Below are 18,999 nucleotides of genomic sequence, written 5' to 3' on the forward strand. Positions count from 1 at the left end.
GTGGTCGCGAGCACCCTCCCTTGGTGTGGTGGAGACAGTGAGCCAGAACTCCCACCCCTCCAACAGCAGTGAGGACCCCTGCCTGCCGTGGGTGTCCATGGTAACCAGGTAGGGAGCCTGGGCTTCTAACTTTGTCTCCCAGCAATCGGACAGCACCCCGCACCGGCCCCCCTCCCCGGCTGGGATGGGGTCAGAGACGCCCAGCTGAAGTAGAGGCTCCCACAGGACCCAGGGGCTTCAGTAAAACATCATTCATCGTACCAGCTACCAGATGATCTCAGAGTGAACGGAAAATCAATGTGTGGCAAAACCAAGGTGATAAAGGTGTTAGAGTTATCTGTCAGGTGATGCCAGCAAGATGGGGGGCTGGGAATCCTGCCCAACTCCGCCCCACGCCCCACCCATCCACACACACGGATTCAACAGCACACGGGCAGATTCCCTTTTAAGAAATCTGGAAACTCATTGAGAGGCTTCTGTACCCTGGACAAGTATGAAATTGGCCACCTCAAAGCTGGAAGGGAAGTTTGAGACATCCTTGGGCCATCATCCCTCCCTGAACCCTGTGCTGTGCAGGAAGAAGGGACCCGCAGCTCCCAGCTGCTTCCCTCAGTGGGAGGCCTGGCGCAGATGTCCAGCTTCCCTGGGGCTGCCGGGCCTGGCTTCTGTCCTGCCTGCCTGGGAGTGTGGATGGGACCAGCATGCTCCAGCTGCCTGGGCGCTAGTGAGAAGAAGGTTTGGGTTAGCATGAAGGTTCAAGAGGCCCCCAGAGTCTCTGGCCAGGCTGGTGGCCGAGGGTCCTCTCTGTACTCTGGGTGCGGTCAGGCTGCGAAGACCAGGAGAGGCGACTGTTTTTTCTAATTCCAGATACCAACCAAGAGAGTCAAGGAAAGTGGAGAAGCAGGAACATGTGTCCCCAACAGAGGACCCAGATAAATCTTGCCGTCCGTAGCAGAGCCGTGCCAGAAGGTATTCTCACAAACCAGCTCTAGGGTCTGCGGAGCCCCCCGAGTGGTGTGGGAGGCTGGCGGGAGTGAGGACCCTCCGGCACTCAGAGGATGCTCAGCGGCCGCCCTCCTCATGCCGACGGCATTTTTATAACCAGCTCTCACCAGTGGTTTAATGAATAAGATGAATGACTTAATTACTCATGCAGCTCTCATTCAAGCTGTCACTTTTAAAATGGGGAGAAATCCACTTTTACCGTAAATTGGATAAACGGGGACATCAGCCTCTGGAACTATTGTGGAATTTTTCCTGCATATTTCACATGAAGCACAACAGAAAAGATTTAAAGATAAATAGTGGGACTAGCCTTGTTCTGAGTTGGCTGGGTTCCTGTCTTCCCCGTACTCTGAGCCTCCACTTGACTCTGAAAAATGGAAATTATAATACTTGTTCTATGTACAGGACGGTTGTGAAGGTCAAATAAGATAACGTGTGAAAATGCTTTGCAGACTATAAAAGTCATCTGCAGAGTCAGCTTTGCAATATCAGATCCCAGTTTGCATCGTGCATTTCCTTTTCTGTTAGTTACTTTCAAAGAATATGTCTGGAAGCGTATCAGAGAGCACGCTCAGTTTCTCAAATCCAGATGCATTTATTTTCTCATCATGCGGAGCAATGGCGTCTGATCCTTTACTCTCGCTGGGAGGGTGCCAGAGGGGTGCTGCCCCTGCTGTGTGTCTTCGCCGAGGGATGCAGTGTGTGCGGTAGGGGCTGTGAAGAGTGATAGGGTCAGAGCCAGCCTGCAGGGACCCTGGGGCTGGTTCGGGGATTTAGTGCAGAAGCATGTTGGGCTGGATGGGGGAAGGGAGGAGGGGAGGTTGTGTGTGTGTGTGTGTGGTGCGTGCATATGTGAGCATGTGTGTGTGTGTGAGGTGTGCTTATGTGAGCGTGTGGCTGTGTGTGGTGTGTAGTGTATACTTGTGTGTGTGTCCCTGTGCATGTGATGTGTGTGTGGTATTGGTGGTGGACATGATCCTGTAACTTAATTGAGCACTGAGACCTTAAGGCTCAGGTACCCAGATTCGTTTCCAGAAGGGTCCCCGTGATGGGCACACACGCCTCTGCCAGTTGGGCCCTTGGTGGCCCCAGCACGTTGCCTTGGTGACTTTCGCCGCATCAGTAACTACCGTACAGGGTCGGGTGCCCCACAAGCCCAGGGCTGCCCAGGGAAGATGCCCAGGTCTCTGGGGGGCATCAGGAAGGCTGCTCAGGGCAGGACCCCCACCCCAGGGAGGAGCTGGTCCCGTGGCGACTGTCACTTCACCTCGAGGCACGTGGGGAAGGGCGAGGGGGGGAAGAGGGGCCGGGTCCGCAGGCAGCGGTGGTGAGGCTGGCCTGCGGTGGCAGCGCCAGGTTGTGGGAGAGAGGGAATGAGTGGAGGGGAGGGTGGGCGGCCCAGTCCGGGGTCCTGCGCTTGGGAGGTGGAGACTGGAGCCCAGCTCAGAGGCTGCGTTATCAAAACACCCTTAAACTGCTCCATTGCCCAACTATTTAATTTATGTTTGCTAATCCGCGTTCTAAATCTCCTTCTTTCTGGTGGGGGAGCTTTGAACAGACAGAAACCGTTTGCTCAGTCCTGCGGCACTGGATACAGGGCCCTGGGGAGACCGCAGCCTCATTTTTATCCTGACTTGAACGCTCACTGCAGTTACTGCAGCATGTTGACTCCCGCAGTGTTTGGTGAAGTATTGGGGTTGGTTGAATAATTTTCTCTGGCTGAAAGGGTTGGCTCTTAGGTACCACCTAGGTTCCTAATATCCTTATGAAAATGCACGAGAGTTTACTGTACAGCTGTTAATTTTTTAATCAAAAGACTTTGTTTTTATTTTGTTATTTAAAATAGAAAAAGCAGTTTGATCCCTTGCGGCCTGTTTGCCAAACATAACTTGTTTCCAAACTGCGATGATCTTGGAGCTGAACTACCACAAACAGTGTTTGGAACCAGTAAACTGTATTTATTTTTAGCTTTTAAACAGCCAAATGGTTTGCCCTCAATTTTCAGAGGAAAAAAATTCCCTTCTGGGCGAAGCTCTGTGCTTAGTGTCTCTGTGCCTGACTCTTCCCGTCCAGGCTCCAAATCATGGAAACAGAGGTTCCTAGTGATTCAGCCTTAATAACAGTGCTGGTGCTCATGAAATACCAGTTCCTGAAATTACAGCGAAGGATGTAGTTAGACTGGCCAAGTTTAGACAAGCCCATGAGACCACAGCCGCAGCACACGGTGTGAGCCGCACTGGGTCAGGGCAGCACCCCTCTGGTCGGGGTCCGTGCAGGCGTGCTCTCCGTGATGCTGGGTGCGTGGACTTGCACAAGACTTGCGCAAACAGGGCCATTGGTCAGAGCAGAAGCACTGCATGTCCTGAGCAGTCCTGAGCACCGTGGTCTAGACCCGTCCACGCGTGTCCATCCTTCAGCCGTGAGAGTGGGTGGGGACTGCAGGCTGATTTATTTGGGGACGGATGAGGCTGCGTTTACTCATGGGTGAGTTACCCCATCTCTCTGAGCCTCGGTTTTCTCATTTGTAAAAGTAATAATAGTACCTGCCTCATAGGGCTGTTGTGAAAAATAAAGTGTAAGTCTCTCCGGAAAGTATCAGGCACATACGCAACTATAAATTGCTGAGTATTTTTACTTCTGTTGTATCACACATCTTTTAGTTCAGGCTAGCCTACTTATTTCTTGAAGGCTTCATGCAGAAGATAAGGAAGATCATGATTTTGAGCTTTAATGGTCCTGCTGGCCTCTTCCATGACTCAGAGAAACTTCTTAGCATCTCTGGTTCAACTTCAGCACCCGCCACATCATCTTGTCTGGAATTTGGGCGCTGAGCGTCAGTCAGGGTTCTGAGGGCTCCCCTGCAGGACGGCCCCAGCTCTTCTCATTTCTAGCACCAGGGCTTGGTACCAAGCAGGGGCATCTCCTCAGGAGATGGAGAGAAGGAGAGCCATCTGGGAGGTTCTCATCAGATGCAGAGGAGCAGGGACCCAGCAATGCCACTGGGGTTTCCATGGCTGCTTCCTGTTGTGACCGGGAGACCTCAGTGTGCTGGCGTGCCCTGCAGGAGATGCAAGGGACTGAGGTCAGGACCCAGGCTCGCCGTCTGCCAGGGCCTGGGTGACTGCCGGGGCTTGGCCTCCTGCTGGCCCCTGGGCTGCCGGTCTCGGCCCGAATGCCGGAGCCTCTGATGCTGCTGGGCCCGGGCCCGCTGCGGGCAGAGGCCCAGAGGCAGGGCGGGTGCGGTTACTGGAGTCACGCAGCTCCTCCTCTCCCGGAGCCTTTAACTACCCCGAGAACGATCCCAGCGAGCTGCTGTGACTCTGTTGCTGCGGCTGCAGCTCCAGCAGACTGTGCCCCGGGCAGCGTGTCAGCTGCTGGGCAGGATGACACGGCCAAGGCCAAAGTCGCACAGCTCGCGGCGGGGATGCCATGACTCCGGGTCTGCCTGGTTCCGACTGGTCAGGCCTTGAGCGAGGTGGTCGGGACCACCTGCTGGGGGAAGCCCCGTCCCTCGTGGTCCGAGCTCTGGGTCTAGGGCTGCCCGGCCCTGGGCGCAGAGGCGTCTGTGGGGGGGTGGCCTTCGTGTCTCAGTTGTGTGAGTGAGCATGGTTGTGCACTGGTGATGTACAAGCTCTGGCTTTCCTTCTTATTTTCCCTTTTCCTACTCTTGAAAATAAGAGTAAAGACAAGGATTTCGTCCTGGCAGCGTCCGCTGTGGTCACCCGAGTTCCGCGGTGGAGGTGAGACCTGGACCCTGATTTTCAAGGTCAACAGAGTGCGTGTGTCCGAACGCGTGTGTGCACGGTGTAGTGTGTGTGTGCGTGTATGCGTGCACATGGTATAATGTGTGAACACGTGTGAACGTGTATGCATGTGCATGGGTGTAATGTGTGTGCACGCGTGTGTGTGCGCCTGGTGTAAAGTTTGAGTTGTTGCCTGGCCCTGTGGTGGTTCACGTTACGTGTAGTAAATACGTGTCCCTTAATACAGCCGAGCTGAGGCGCGTGGGTCTCCGGGGCTGTGATGTAGTGGCATCTGGGTCGGATAAACAGCCCACGGGAAGGGGAACAGCTGGAGTTTGGGAAGACAGACCTCTTGAAATTGGGTGGGAGAAGCCAGTTTAGAAACCCCTGTGGAGCCCCTGGTCACGTCCCATGACCCCCTGTCCTCTGGGACCTCTGTCAGCAGTGCATCAGGTACGCCTTTGTCTGCGTATCTGTGTGCACGGTTCCCCCAACATTTTTTTTCTGCCTTGAATTACATGAAATCTCATCCTGTTGTAGATTTTTCACAGGTGTATCTACATCTTTCTCTTCAAGTCCTTGGAAACTAGTCGTGTATGTCAGGAATGTCTCTGATTGGCCACGACCCTTTCTGTCCCTCTTCAACGCACAATTATTTCCTGTCGCTTTCTGGGATTAGCTCCTGTGAATAAAGGGTCTCTAGTGTAAAAGCAGAGTATTTACCTGAAGAAAACAAATGTGGATGAAAGGTGAGGTGGGGACCTTTCCCGCCGGACCATCGGTGTTTTACGGCGTCTGCGGTCTTGCTCTGGACGTGCAAGGCTCGTGCCGTCTTAGGAGGCCTGGGAAGGGGAGTAGTATTCGGTTTCCGCTTCTGGTTCGGACCCTCCTCAGCTCCAGAGCAGACAGACTCCTGGGCAACTGCAGAAGTGCGTGCGCCGCGCTGTGGTCGGGGTCCCGCCTTGCCTGCCGCCGGTCCCTTGGCTGAGGGCGGGGCGGGGCGGGGGTGGGAGGGGCCTCGGTCTGGCCCCGCCCCGTGCCCTCTTTCTGGAGGACGATGTCCCGGGTTGAGATTCCGTGTTGACTGCACGTGAGGTTAGAACCGGCCATCATTACGAAGGCCGAGGGGACACTTCTGCTCGTGCCCTTTCCTGTGCCTGCGACTGAACGTCAGATTCCAAGGCCTTGCTCCTGCCAGACCTTTAGGGCTGAGGATTTGTCGGAATTTTCCACGCACCCCTCCTCCAGAGCGCGCGCCCTCCCCCGTCCCTCCTGCAGGGGCTGTGGAGCCGGCGGTGGGCAAGGGCACTCCTGCCAGCCCCCCCTTCCCACAGCGACTCTGGGTGACAGCCGAGATGACCCACCATGCACTACAGCCGATGGCATGTGAAATGATTCTGTACCATTATTTATTCTCGTCGTGGGAAAATAGTTACGTTTGTTTCGGGAAGGCCTTGACATCTCTTACAAATTAATTTTTGTCTTTTATGCAGAAGACTATGTTTTGTTTTCAGTAAAGGCTTAAACTGGAGCTCACAGCTTGGCTCTCTGCTGTGACATTTGAGACTTGAGAAGTATAAGTATTTTTTAAGGATATAACCAAGATAAGAAGAGTGCAGTTAAATGCACCATTAATGCTAGGAATAAAAAAACTAGAGAGAAAAACACTTAATAAATCTTCTAATTGTTTGTGGTGACATGTGTCTAAAGAGCTTTTCTTCAGCCTTGACTTGTTTTATTACATTTGATTTAGTCAAAGCTGCATAGTTAGCCTAACCAAAGTGGGGGGAAAAAAAACACTGCAAAGGACATGATGAAGAAAATGATTTTTTATAAAGCAGGCTTGAGGGACTTCCCTGGTGGTCCAGTGGTAAAGAATCCACCTTCCAATGCAGGGGATGTAGGTTCGATCCCTGGTTGGGGAACTAAGATCGCACATGCCGCGGGGCAACTAAGCCCGTGTGCCACAGCTACTGAGCTCACACGCCTCAATGAGAGAGACCACGTGCCGCAAACTACAGAACCCATGTGCCCTGGAGCTCGCATACCACAACTTCAGAGCCTGCGTGCTGCAACTACTGAGCCCATGTGCTCTGGTACCCAGGTGCCACAACTAGAGAGAGAAAGCCTGCACGCCACAACTAGAGAGAAGCCTGAGAGCCACAACTAGAGAGAAACCTGAGCAGACTGCGTGCCATAACAAAAACATCCCTCATGCCTCAACAAAGATCCCGTGTGCTGCAACTAAGACCAGATGCAGCTAAAAAAAAAAAAAGAAAAGCAGGCTTGAATAAAAGAAGACAAAATAACATCATTTGCAGCAACACGGATGGACCTAGAGATTCTCATACTGAGTGAAGTAAGTCAGATAAAGACAAATATATCGCTTATATGTGGGATCTATAAAAAGGGTACAAGTGAACTTATTTACAAAATAGAAATAGAGTCACAGATGTAGAAAACAAACTTATGGTTACAGGGGGTAAGGCTGGGAGAGGGATAAATTGGGAGATTGGGATTGACATATACACACTACCATATATAAAATAGATAACTAATAAGGACCTCCTGTATAGCACAGGGAACTCTACTCAATACTCTGTAATGACCCATATGAGAAAAGAATCTAAAAAAGAGTGGATATATGTATATGTATAACTGATTCACTTTGCTGCACACCTGAAACTAACAATATTGTAAATCAACTCTACTCCAATAAAAATAAAATAAAATTGGACTTTTGACTAAAAGAAAAAAAAGCAGGCTTGAAAAAATTCTTTTCATTATAAGAGAAGTTTTAATGCATAAGAGTTTGCTTTGATGCAAATATCTATTACAATTTTTTTAAAATAGAAAGTGGTTATTACATTGTATGTTCATAATAAAGAATTCAAAGGCTACCAATGAACAGAGAATTAACTAGGTCAAACCAAAAAAGCAGTCAAAGTGGTTCTGTTCCCAAGGTCCAGGAAATTTGAGAGAACCACTTATGACAGCTTTCCATTTTGTGGTCTTTCAGCTTAACCTCAAATTACAGCTCAGAACCAACATGGAAAGTAGAGCAGGATGGCTAAGAGGAGGGAAAGGGGAAAAATTAGGAATAACAACTACCATATTCTTGCAACTTATACTATTGAAAAGTTTTATGAATAATCAGGAAAACCAGGATAGAATCTGAAAAACTTTTTAAAAAGTATTTCTCAAAATGTTTATTTTATGCTATAGAGTTAATTATTGTGGCATCATATTATCACACTTTCCCACTGCTGCTCTAACAGATTATCACAAACTGAGTGGTTTCAAACAACACAGATTCTCTTACATTTCTATATGTCAGAAGCCAACAGGGGTCTTCCTGGGTATCCCATCTGGGAAGAGCTGTGTGTTTTGAGGGTAGTTTTTAGTCTATTTCTCATTCATTCATTCTTCCCCCACATTGAATGAAGATGTTCTGTGTGCCAGGCACCACGTTACCGAGGGTTCTGGAAGCACAGAGATGAATGGGATATACTCGAGGACCATTGCCTGTTGATGGGGCCTGTGAACACATTATTTCCCTGGAGCTTGCAATAAATATTTGTTGAACCCTTGTTCTGTGCTCAGCACTGCTCTAGGTGTTGGGGATACAGCAGAGAACAAAATGGACATTTAACGTTTCTGTCTTCATAGAACTTACATTGTAGTCAGCAGTTACAACGTGAGGCCACAGGACACTGCCAGGTTGCCTGCTTCTGTCGGGAGGGGTTTCACAGAGGAGGCATCTCAACTTAAATGATTAGTAGGTCTGCCTTCTGTCTCTATATTTGGCCATTCTGGACATTTTCTATAAATAGAATCGTACAATATGTGGTCTTCTATGGCTGGCTTCTTTCATGGAGCATAGTGCTTCAGAGGTTCATTTATGCTGTGGCATGGTACTTCATTCCTTTTTATGGCCGAATAATATTGTATAGATTTACCACAGTTTTGTGTATCCATTCATGAGTTAATGAGTGTTTGATCTGGTTCCACATTTTGGCTATTTTGCTACTGCTGCTATGAATATTCCTGTACAAGTTTTTGTGTGGATATATTTTCAGTTCTTGTGGGTATACACCAAGAGTGGAACTGCTGGGTCATGTGGTAATTCTATGCTTAGCATTTTGGGGAACTGCCAGACTGTTTTCCAAACTGACTGCCCCATTTTGCATTCGTACCAGCAATGCACTGAGACTCCAGTTTCCCCACATCCTTGACAACACTTGTGATTGTCTGTCTTTTTCATTTTAGCCATCCTAATGGGTGTGTCGTGGTATCTCATTGTGGTTTGATTTGCATTTCCCTAATGACTAATGCTGTTGGATACCTTTTCGTGTGCTAATTGGCCGTTTGCATTTTTGCTTTGGAGAAGGATCTATTCAAATCCTTTGCCCATTTTGAAAATTGGGTTATTCATCAACTTATTATTGCATTCTAAAAGCTTTTGTATATTCTGGATACATGTCCCTTATCAGATATATGATTTGCAAATGTTTTCTCTCAGTCTGTGGGTTGTCTTTTCACTTTCTTGATGGTGTCATTCGAAGCACAAAATTTGTTGATTTTGGTGAAGTCTAGTTTAGCTGTCTTCTCTTTTCCCAGTTGTGCTTTTGATGTCAGACCTAAGAAATCACTGCTCCGTTCAAGATTATGATGATTTACTCTGATGTTTTAACAGTTTTATCGCATAATCTCTCATACTTAGGTCTGTGGTTCACTTGAGGTAGTTTTTGGTGGATGGTGTGAGATATGTCCTATTATTTTACCTAACATACTACATGATTTACTTGATTATTATGTTTATTGTGTATTATTGTGTATAGATGCTTTCCCATAGTAACTGCTTTTCCCCTCTTTGTTGCTGTTAGATCCTCAGTACCTAGAACATTGCTTAAAGTAAGTGCTCAGTCAGTATATATTTAATTTCTAAGCGACAATCTATGGGTAACAACACGGTATTTTAGAAGAGGGGCTAGTAATAGTGCCAGGAAGGAGAGCCTGGCTGTAGTGAGAAGTTGGGATTTATCTTGAACAGGAATCAGCAACTCAGACAAAGCCCCGGTGGAGGTACAGATTTCTGGAGGATAAACTTGTTTGGGGAAGAGGGCTTTTATCTGGTGGATTCTTTGTTCCACATTTATTTGTTTGAGTTTTTTTGTTATTTGAGTTTTTATGGATTCATTAATACATACATGATGGAGAGGGTAAGAGTATGGTACTCATCTTACTATACCGTATAGATTCCTGGAAATTCTCTGAGGGATATCTCCTTTAACTATAATTGACAACCGTAGAACCCTGAAAACTGGGTATTTTTCAAAAGACCCAGGGGATGGTATGCAAATTTTTCAGTTTTCCAGAGATGGACAATTAACGATTAAAGTTGATCTGTGACATTCAACAGTTGTTTTCTGTGCATAAGGATGTTGAGGAGAGGCTTCTAGGGATAGAGAGGGGAGAGGTACATGTTCTCTGCCCTCAAAGAGCTCAGTCCCTTGAGAGAAATATCTGCTGCTGTGATGCCACGCAGGGTTTGCTTATGCACAGAGGAGGTACAATACGTTATTGGTATTTATAGGATGAAGAAATACAGTCTTGGAAGGAACTCGAGAAAGCTTTCTGGAAAGTTCTTATTTGAGATGAACTTTGAAGAATGAGTAGCGTCACCTCCACAAAGTGGTGAAGAAGCAAGCGTGAGGATAAGGACCCAGTAGGGCCGGTGTGAGAGATGCCTGTGTGTGTGTGTGTGTGTGTGTGTGTGTGTGTGTGTGTGGAGATGCCTGTGTGTGTGAGAGAGAGGCCTCTGTGTGTGTGTGTGTGTGTGTGTGTGGAGATGCCTGTGTGTGTGTGTGTGTGTGGAGATGCCTGTGTGTGTGAGAGAGATGCCTGTGTGTGTGTGTGAGATGCCTGTGTGTGTGTGATGCCTGTGTGTGTGTGAGAGAGGCCTCTGTGGGTGTGTGTGAGATGCCTGTGTGTGTGTGAGATGCCTGCGTGTGTGACACTTGGGATGCCGGCCACTGTCACATGCTAGGAATCACCTTTAAATTTTAGCCAGATGGTGAGGGTTTTCTAGGAAGATGCCTCCCTCAGAGGTGAGACCTTGGGTCTCGTCAGAGACCTGTTGGAAGGAGTATGTTGGTAGGGACTCACAAATGTCTTAGGACGAAGACCCTTGAGCCGCCTTTGAGGCTACCAAAACCGAGGTCCAGCTGAAGAAGCCACGTTTCCCGAGGGAGGTGTCCTGGCCTGGCCCTCCTGTCCCTGTCCCCAGGGGCTTCCGGGTCCCTCGTGAAGGTTCCGACCCAGCGTGTGTTATGTGGAAAGCAGGGAGCCCTGAAGGGCAGGCGGGCGGGATTCATGTCAGCGCCTCTTCTGCTCATTTCTATGTCCCTGCGCGGGCTCCCCCGGTGGCAGGAGGGGGCAGCAGGCGTCTGACCGCAGGTAGGAAGCTCGACTCTGCGAGGGGCCTGGGCGGAGAGGGGAGCCAGCCCGCAGGGGAGGGTGGGGCTGGAAGGAGGTGACGAAGGACAGGTGCCCAGGGCGGGGCTGTGGCGGCGTCGGGGGTGGGCAGCGGGCTGCAGTCCCCGAGGCCGGCCACCCTGTCCGGCTACGCGGCCTGCAGCTGCTCCAGCCCTGGTCCAAGGGGAGTGAGTCGGGCACTTTTCAGCTTCCTCTGCTATGTCCTAGGCCGTGTGATGGCCTCTCCTGGGATTGAAGGCAAGCAGAGGGGCGGGCACAGCACACAGCCTTGAAGTACCTGCGGGGTCACCCTGACGTGGTCAGCGCTTCTCCGGGTGGGGGGCTCCCTCTGACCCCGGACTCCTCTCCCGGGGCTCCCTGCGTTTTCCGGTACCTTCTCACGTCTGCAGAACATGTAAGGAAGAACTTCTCTTGCGAATAATCTTCCTTTGAAAATAGCTTGTATGTTGGGGTTCCCTGAAAGCTAGGTGCGGTTCCTTTCCTTTTCCTTTTGATGAAGGAGCCGACTGGGGCAGCACCAGAGAACAGGAAACTGCAGTTCTGAGGGGCTGGGAGGGCATACGGTGGCTGTTCAAAATTTAGAATATTGGTCATCCAATCTGAAGGCTTTACTGTAAATGGTGTATAAACGTGCAGCTTAATAGAGTTGAAACTGGGGACTGAGGGCTTAAGGGAATTCCAGGTAAGGTAATTCCTTCTTGGTGGAACGTCGTATGAATGTTCACAGCCACCTTCCAGAAGCTATCTCACCCTGTAGTGTCCCTCCAAAGACAATAATAATTTCCAGTCAGCAGAGCAGTGATTTAAAACATGATATATAAATAAGTCAGTACAAGCTAGACCAAGATCGCTGGCTGAAATGCACGTTTCCTTAAGAAAATAGACTGGGAAAACTTTAAATAAAATACTTACCAGTCTTTTTAATGTTTTAATTGTTGGTTTGGTGCCAGTGTTTTTTTTCACTAGACAAACATTCAACCGTTAAAAATATGGTACCAGGGCTGTGCCTGGATGCGGGCCAGTAAATGTTTACAGGGCACCGCCGACGGGGCAGTGCTCCCAGGGTGGTTACGAGCGCGTTGCCTCGGCTTTGCGTTTTGAGGAGTTACAGGGCTGTCTCAGCCTTAGCTCCCCTCCCCCTTCCCCCGTTCTCTCCACTCCCCCCTCCCCCTTTCTTCCACGTGTTTGTTGAGTACTCACCACATCAGAGCAAGGAAGGTAAGGCCCCGCCTCCTTGGAGCTTACCTTCTGGAGAGTGAGAGAGAAAATTGGGTCAAGAAGTACATTCCAGGGCTTCCCTGGTGGCGCAGTGGTTGAGAGTCCGCCTGCCGATGCAGCGAACACGGGTTCGAGCCCCGGTCTGGGAAGATCCCACATGCCGCGGAGCAACTAGGCCCGTGAGCCACAACTACTGAGCCTGCGCATCTGGAGCCTGTGCTCCGCAACGAGAGGCCGCGATAGTGAGAGGCCCGCGCACCGCGATGAAGAGCGGCCCCCGCTCGCCACAACTGGAGAAAGCCCTCGCACAGAAATGAAGACCCAACACAGCCAAATAAATAAATTAATTAATTATTGTTTTTTAAAAAGAAGTCATTCCAGACAGCGAGTGATGCTCTGATGACAAGGGGTGTAGAGAGATGGGAGCCTCCCCCAGGTAGGCGGTGTGGGAATCATCCTCGTGGAATGTCCTGGAAGGGTTTCAAGGCTGTCCAGGCTGCCCCTCGAACAAGGCATGGTCTGCGTGAGGACAGCCCCCCCAATTTCTCCTCTGCCCTTCCTGCCACAGAGCCTGGTTTACTTCGGGGACAGGTGTGTCCTTTCCCAGGTGGTGGAGGCCCCTATAGGTTTCCTGGTCGAGAAGTGGTACAGTTATCATCCCCACTCAACGCTGAGGAAACAGACTCAGGGACACCAGCCCCCACCCAGACAGCCGGGCTCCAAGGCGGCCGTGTCCACCCTCCGCCTCGGTCCCTTCACTCTTCAGATTCCTGACACCCAGTCGCCGCAGGGTCCTCTGCGCTGGCATTTCTCCTGTGCTTACGTGGGGTGACCGTTCAGGACCGAACGGGAACAAAACCACGTCTAAGCGTCTGCAGATGTTCTCAGACCCGTTACTCACCCCAGAATCGGTGCGGCTGGACCGTGCAGGACTGGGGGTGGGAGGGGGCGGGTGATGGGAAGCCCGCATTCCCAGGGTGATGTGGAGGGAAGTTGTGTGCAAATCCGAGACCTGAGTCAGCAGCTGTGCGATTCTGCCCCACGTTCAGAGGGTGTGCTGGTGGGTGACCCGTGGGCCCACGTGATGAGCCGCGTGTGCTCTGGACGGGGCGGAAGGCCGGGTGGGGCCGTGTTTCTGCAGGATCCGCCACATCTGGGTCCTCCTGCGTCACAGAGCTGCGGGAATTGGGGTGACTGAAGTCTCCAGGTCCAGCGCCTGACAAGCCAGAGGCCCGCAGGCCCTGTCGGCACCTGGACGTTTGCATCCTTTGCCTCCCTTAAGAAAAGTTGGGGTCGTGCTATTTCTGAACCACACACTGTGGGCTGCACTGCACTGGGCTGATGATAAAACGTCGCCTGGGCAGTGTGGCTGCCGTCCGGGGTGGGATGCACTCTCACTCAGCCGAGGGGATTTATCGAAAGGTTGTGTTAAACGTCCTCCGAGCAGGACTGAGGTGGGTCCACAAGTCATCTGATTGAGGGGGGCCTGGTCTTGTAGCTGCTGCTTTGAGCTGAGCACACAGCAAAGTTGTTTGGGGGCATTTTATTTAAAAATGGAAATCTCGGGGAGGGTCATGCCCACATTCCCCCCCAATCACTCGGGCCAAGCGCGTCCCTATTCACACAGGGCAGGTGCGCCCTGGGTCAGCTGCTTGCTTTGGGTGGAGTCTAGACCCCTCCTCACTTAACGCACAGCCTTAGTTATGAAGGGCAGCACCGAGGCAGCACATCTGGACCGAATTAGCGAGGCTCCCGACATCGTCAGCTCTCCCTCATCAAGTCCCCGAGGAAGGAGAAGGCCTCCTTTTGTTGTTTATCAATTTGGTTATTATTTACTGTCTGCTCTTCAGGTGTCAGACTCTGGTGACATGAAAGCACAGTTTTCATGATCTACCCTGTGGGTGGATGTTTCTAATCGATACGAAAGATTTTCCAAGTTTGTTTAGGGGCATTTCAGAGCTTTTACTTTGTCCACTTGAGTTTTTTAAAAAAGAAGTTTATTTATTTATTTGGTTGCACTGGGTCTTAGTTGTGGCTATCAGTCTCCTTAGTTGTGGCATGCGAACTCTTAGTTGTGGCATGCATGTGGGATCTAGTTTCCTGACCAGGGATCGAACCCGGGCCCCCTGCATTGGGAGCACGGAGTCTTATCCGCTGTGCCACCAGGGAAGTCCCCACTTGATTTTTTATTAGCGCAGCATATGAAATCTTTGACCGGTCTCAACATTTTAAGTAAGGAAGTTTTCACGTCGCATGATGGACTGAAAAAAAACTAAAAGAGCCTAAATGCCTTTAAAAATGGCTTCCTAATATTATATGAAGACATATGAGCTCTTTTAGTGAAGGTGTTTCAGGTAAGCAATTTCGTAATTTGTCTTCTCCAAAGTAATAATTTCAGAAGAAGGTAAGTGAACTTATTTTTTGAACGTTGGGCTATCTAAACGTGCTCCAGTGATGGAAACCCAGGCCATTGGACTCAGGACAGAAGTGAGAGCTGGACACAGCTGAGGGGGACACAGGCTGGTGTGGACAGAGGCAGGAAGGTCTCAGGTCCTGCTCACCAGATGCAGGGGACGCTGTCAGCAGCTGCTGGATGCCATGTCTGGCTCAGGACGCCGTGAGTCATCCAGATACGGCAGTTACCCCTTGGGCCCGAGTGGACGGCCCACCACTTCCGGAACTTCCTTTGGGTTATTCAGTTCCAGAGTTCTTTTCCCCTTTTCTTGGTCTAACTTTTAAATCCAAGTTTTTTATTACAAGTAATAATTCCTTTTAACAGTTTTAGATTATGTATTCATTCATCACATTAAAAAAAGAACTCAAAATTCTTTGCCAGGCAAGACATGTTTGTGTTTTATAGCTTTTGTTCTTGTGGTAGAAAACATGTAACATTAAGTTTGCCGTCTTAACCATTTTTCAATGTTCGGTTCAGTAGTGTTAAGTATATTCACAGTATTGTGCAACAGATCTCCAGAACGTCTTCGTCTTGCAAAACAAACTCTGCCCACTAGACACTTACTCCCCTGCCCCAGCCCCGGCACCCACCGCTCTCCTTTCTGTTCCTATGAACCGGCACTTTGCAGACTTCACATAAATGGAAACGTACAGCAACTGTGCTTTTGTGTCTGGCTAATGTCACTGAGCATGGTGTCCTCAAGGTCCATCCACACTGCGGCGTGTGTCGGGATTCCCTTCCTTTCTAAGGCTGAGCAATACGCTGCCGTGTGTTCAGCTCACATTTCTTTAATCCGCGGCCCGCACCCGCCTCTTGGGGTGGGCACGGCCGTGCAGGCATCTCTGTAGCGATCAGGAGGCTGAGAGGCCGTGGTGCGTGGTAGGGCCAGTTTTGTCTGTGGGCCGTTTTCGTGCCCGTTCAGTTCAGTTAGGTCTTATTAACAAAAAAGTCAGCTTCTCGAGGACATTTTGTGCGGAGCGGTCAGCCTAGGTCCCCTAGACGCTTTCCCCAAACAGATCAAATCAAGGAAGCTGTGCTTGGGGACAGGAACTCGAAGACCGGGGCCGGCTCTGAGCAGTGGGTGGAGGCCCACGCCCCATGGCTGCGACACGAGGGCAGGGCGCGGGCGCCTCCACTCCCGCGCCACTTGTCTCGCTGGCGGCGTCAGGCGTTGGCCCATCCACTGCCCATGGGCGTCTTGCTCTGGTGCTGCTGGGTTTCACTGGGCCCTCTGGTAACGAATGTGGTGGTGTCCCTACCGCTGGTGGTCTGCCTGCAGCGATTCCGGGGAGTTTATTCCCGGCTTGCGCTGTGTTTGTAAACACTGGCCACTCCAAGGGGGTCACCCTGCGTGGAGAGGATGTCTTTACGCGGGTCATTGGGTGGCGTGTGCTGGGACCGCTTGCCTTTCCCGAGCCCCTGGGGCTCAGCTTGGCTGGCTCGTCCCTGGGTTTCACCTCCTGGTGGTCTGAATCCTAAGTTGCTTATTACGGCAGAATTGAGATATGTCTAAATGTTCGCAAAGCGCATTGTTTTGGAAGTTTTGGCTAGAAGAGGGACTTCTCTGTTTCTTTTTGTAATTTAATATTTTTCAGGCCACATGGTCTAGGGGTAGAAATGGTCACAAGGAGAGAAACTCAGTGAAACTTCCTATATATTTTCCGCACAATTACGGTGTGGGTTCTAGTTCATCCCCAATTCCCCAGCTGTTTCTGGGAGTCTCGTGGGCTGGGGTGCTGTGCTCTGAGCTGTCATTTCCCAGTTTCCTGCTCTGGTTTAGGGAGTTCCTCCCTCGGAGGTTCTGGGCCTGGGGCGTTTCTGGGCCCCTCCATCCAGCCTGCCCCAGACGGTTGTGGCCCACATGCCACGTGTAATATTAAAGTTTTAAATCAAAGCAACAGACAGGTACCAAATGTACATGTTCTATTGTTTTATCCTGATAAATGTCTTCATAATGACAAGATAAAAATATATGTAAAGCTACAATTCTTATATGACTGAAAGAAAAATATCAAGGATGAATTTAATTATTCCACATAATAATATGTGGAATAATAATTATTATTATGTATGGGTGTTCTGTAGATGTTTGAATGAATAATCGAATAAAACATACACAATTAATACATAGCACAGGGCTTCCCTGGTGGCGCAGTGGTTAAGAATCTGCCTGCCAGTGCAGGGGACATGGGTTCGAGCCCTGGTCTGGGAAGATCCCACATGCCGCGGAGCAACTAAGCCCGTGCGCCACAACTACTGAGCCTGTGTTCTAGAGCCCACGAGCCACAACTACTGAGCGCGTGTTCACAACTACTGAAGCTTGTGCTCTAGAGCCCGCGAGCCACAACTACTGAGCCCGTGTGCTGCAACTACTGAAGGCCACGTGCTCTAGAGCCCGTGCTCTGCAACAAGAGAAGCCACCACAATGAGAAGCCCGTGCACTGCAACGAAGAGTAGCCCCCGCTCGCCACAACTAGAGAAAGCCCTTGCGCAGCAACAAAGACCCTACGCAGCCAAAAATAAATAAATACTTTTAAAAAATAACACTGATTTAAAAAAAATACATATATATAACACATAAAATTTATTTTCTCTTGCCTAATTTCAGCTAAATCACGAATTATATACATCTAATAAATATTTTTACATAATTTGTGTTCAATTGACAGTAATGCTCTAAATGATTAAAATGGAAATATTTTATAAAAATATAAAACAAGTGTAAAATTATTAAAAATTAATATTTTCATGTTTTTGAAAAATCTTTTTTCTTTAAAATATTAAAGTGCAAATTTTAAAAATGAATATTCATCTTAAATCAAAATTATTGAAATAAAACTGAAAATTTAATTTTCAAAAGCCTGATGATGTTTTACGTACTTTTTGTCATATTTGTATTTTCATGAACATGAAACAATTTGTATTTCTAGCATTAAATGTCGTCTCGTTGCTGATGTAAAGAATTGGTATTATGCTCGTGTGTTGTGTCTAGACCAACATGCATACGTTTACGAGTAATTTAAATGGTTTAAGATTGCGAGCTGTTTCTCAGTCACTGTGGTTTCTCAGCAGCGGTTGTGAGTACCATGCTGACATGTGGACCCCTCAGGATCTGTGAATAGACACCACAAGAAAAGCAAGAGAAGGGGCTCTTGGCGACCTGGGTGCTGCTGGGAATCTCTGCTATGTAAGGGTCTGCTGCGTTTATGCTGAGGCAGGATTGAAAAGGTAGGTTAACTTTCCACACGTGTGTGTAAAGTGTAAAGCGTTCTCACATCCAAGTGTCCCCCCTGTGTGCAAGGGCAGCCCCAAGCTGAGGGCAGCGGTCCAACCCGCAGACCGGCACAGCACCTGGACACAGCTGCCCTTCGTGCTGAGGTTGGTGGGCTGGAGCTGGGGAAGTGGCGACTGGGTCTGGCGGCACTGCATCCCTGGGGGACGGCGCTGGGCTGGACCTCGTGTGAATGATGTGGCCTCGGCGCTCGTCCTTCTTCAGTTTGTTTGCTGTTCACGATGGGCAGAGGTGGGTGCAGGCCCCTCTTGCCTGGTCTAGCTCCTGAGCGCTCGGTCTGAGGCTGTGCCAGAGTGGGGGAGGGTCTCCCTCCTTGACTGGTGTTTCATTCCTTTATAGACCAGTGTGGACGTGTGCCCTTGATGTCCTGAGGGAGTTGGACGAAACAGCTTTCGTTTCTACTTGGTCTGTGTTTCATTCCTCTCTCCCTGGGAGTCAGACATGAGCTGGGGAGCGGAGTGGAGGTACTGTGAGTAGCGTACATCGCTGTGCTGTCTGCACTCAAAGAAAGCTCACCTTCAACGTGTACTCGCTAGATTTGGGCCACCTCTGTGGACCTTGACTCTCTCCTCTCTTAAGAAGAAATCTTTCTTGGGCATCTTGACTCCTCAGGCAAATATCCCCCATGGGCTCTTCCATCTGTCTTCCCAAAATACACTAGACACCCACCCTAGAACTGCCTGATATGTCGCATCACATTTATATGCTGTTATAGCAATGGAAACCAGAGAGCATATAAACCAACAGTCTGGCATCCATGTAATATTTCTTTAATAAAATTCATTAGA

The 18,999-nt window shown here is 49.6% G+C and overlaps 1 long non-coding RNA gene across 1 annotated transcript in view; it reads left to right on the forward strand.

The window, feature by feature from the left end:
• LOC115855078 (uncharacterized) overlaps positions 1 to 18,103 on the forward strand; it is a 32,901-nt gene extending 14,798 nt beyond the window's left edge. The window contains exon 3 of the long non-coding RNA XR_009559435.1: positions 17,992 to 18,103. This is a non-coding gene — a long non-coding RNA (uncharacterized lncRNA). The remainder of the gene's footprint in view (positions 1 to 17,991) is intronic.
• The last annotated feature ends 896 nt before the right edge of the window (positions 18,104 to 18,999 follow it).

This window comes from Globicephala melas, chromosome 17 (assembly GCF_963455315.2).
Source record: "Globicephala melas chromosome 17, mGloMel1.2, whole genome shotgun sequence".
In the NCBI taxonomy this organism is placed as follows: domain Eukaryota; kingdom Metazoa; phylum Chordata; class Mammalia; order Artiodactyla; family Delphinidae; genus Globicephala; species Globicephala melas.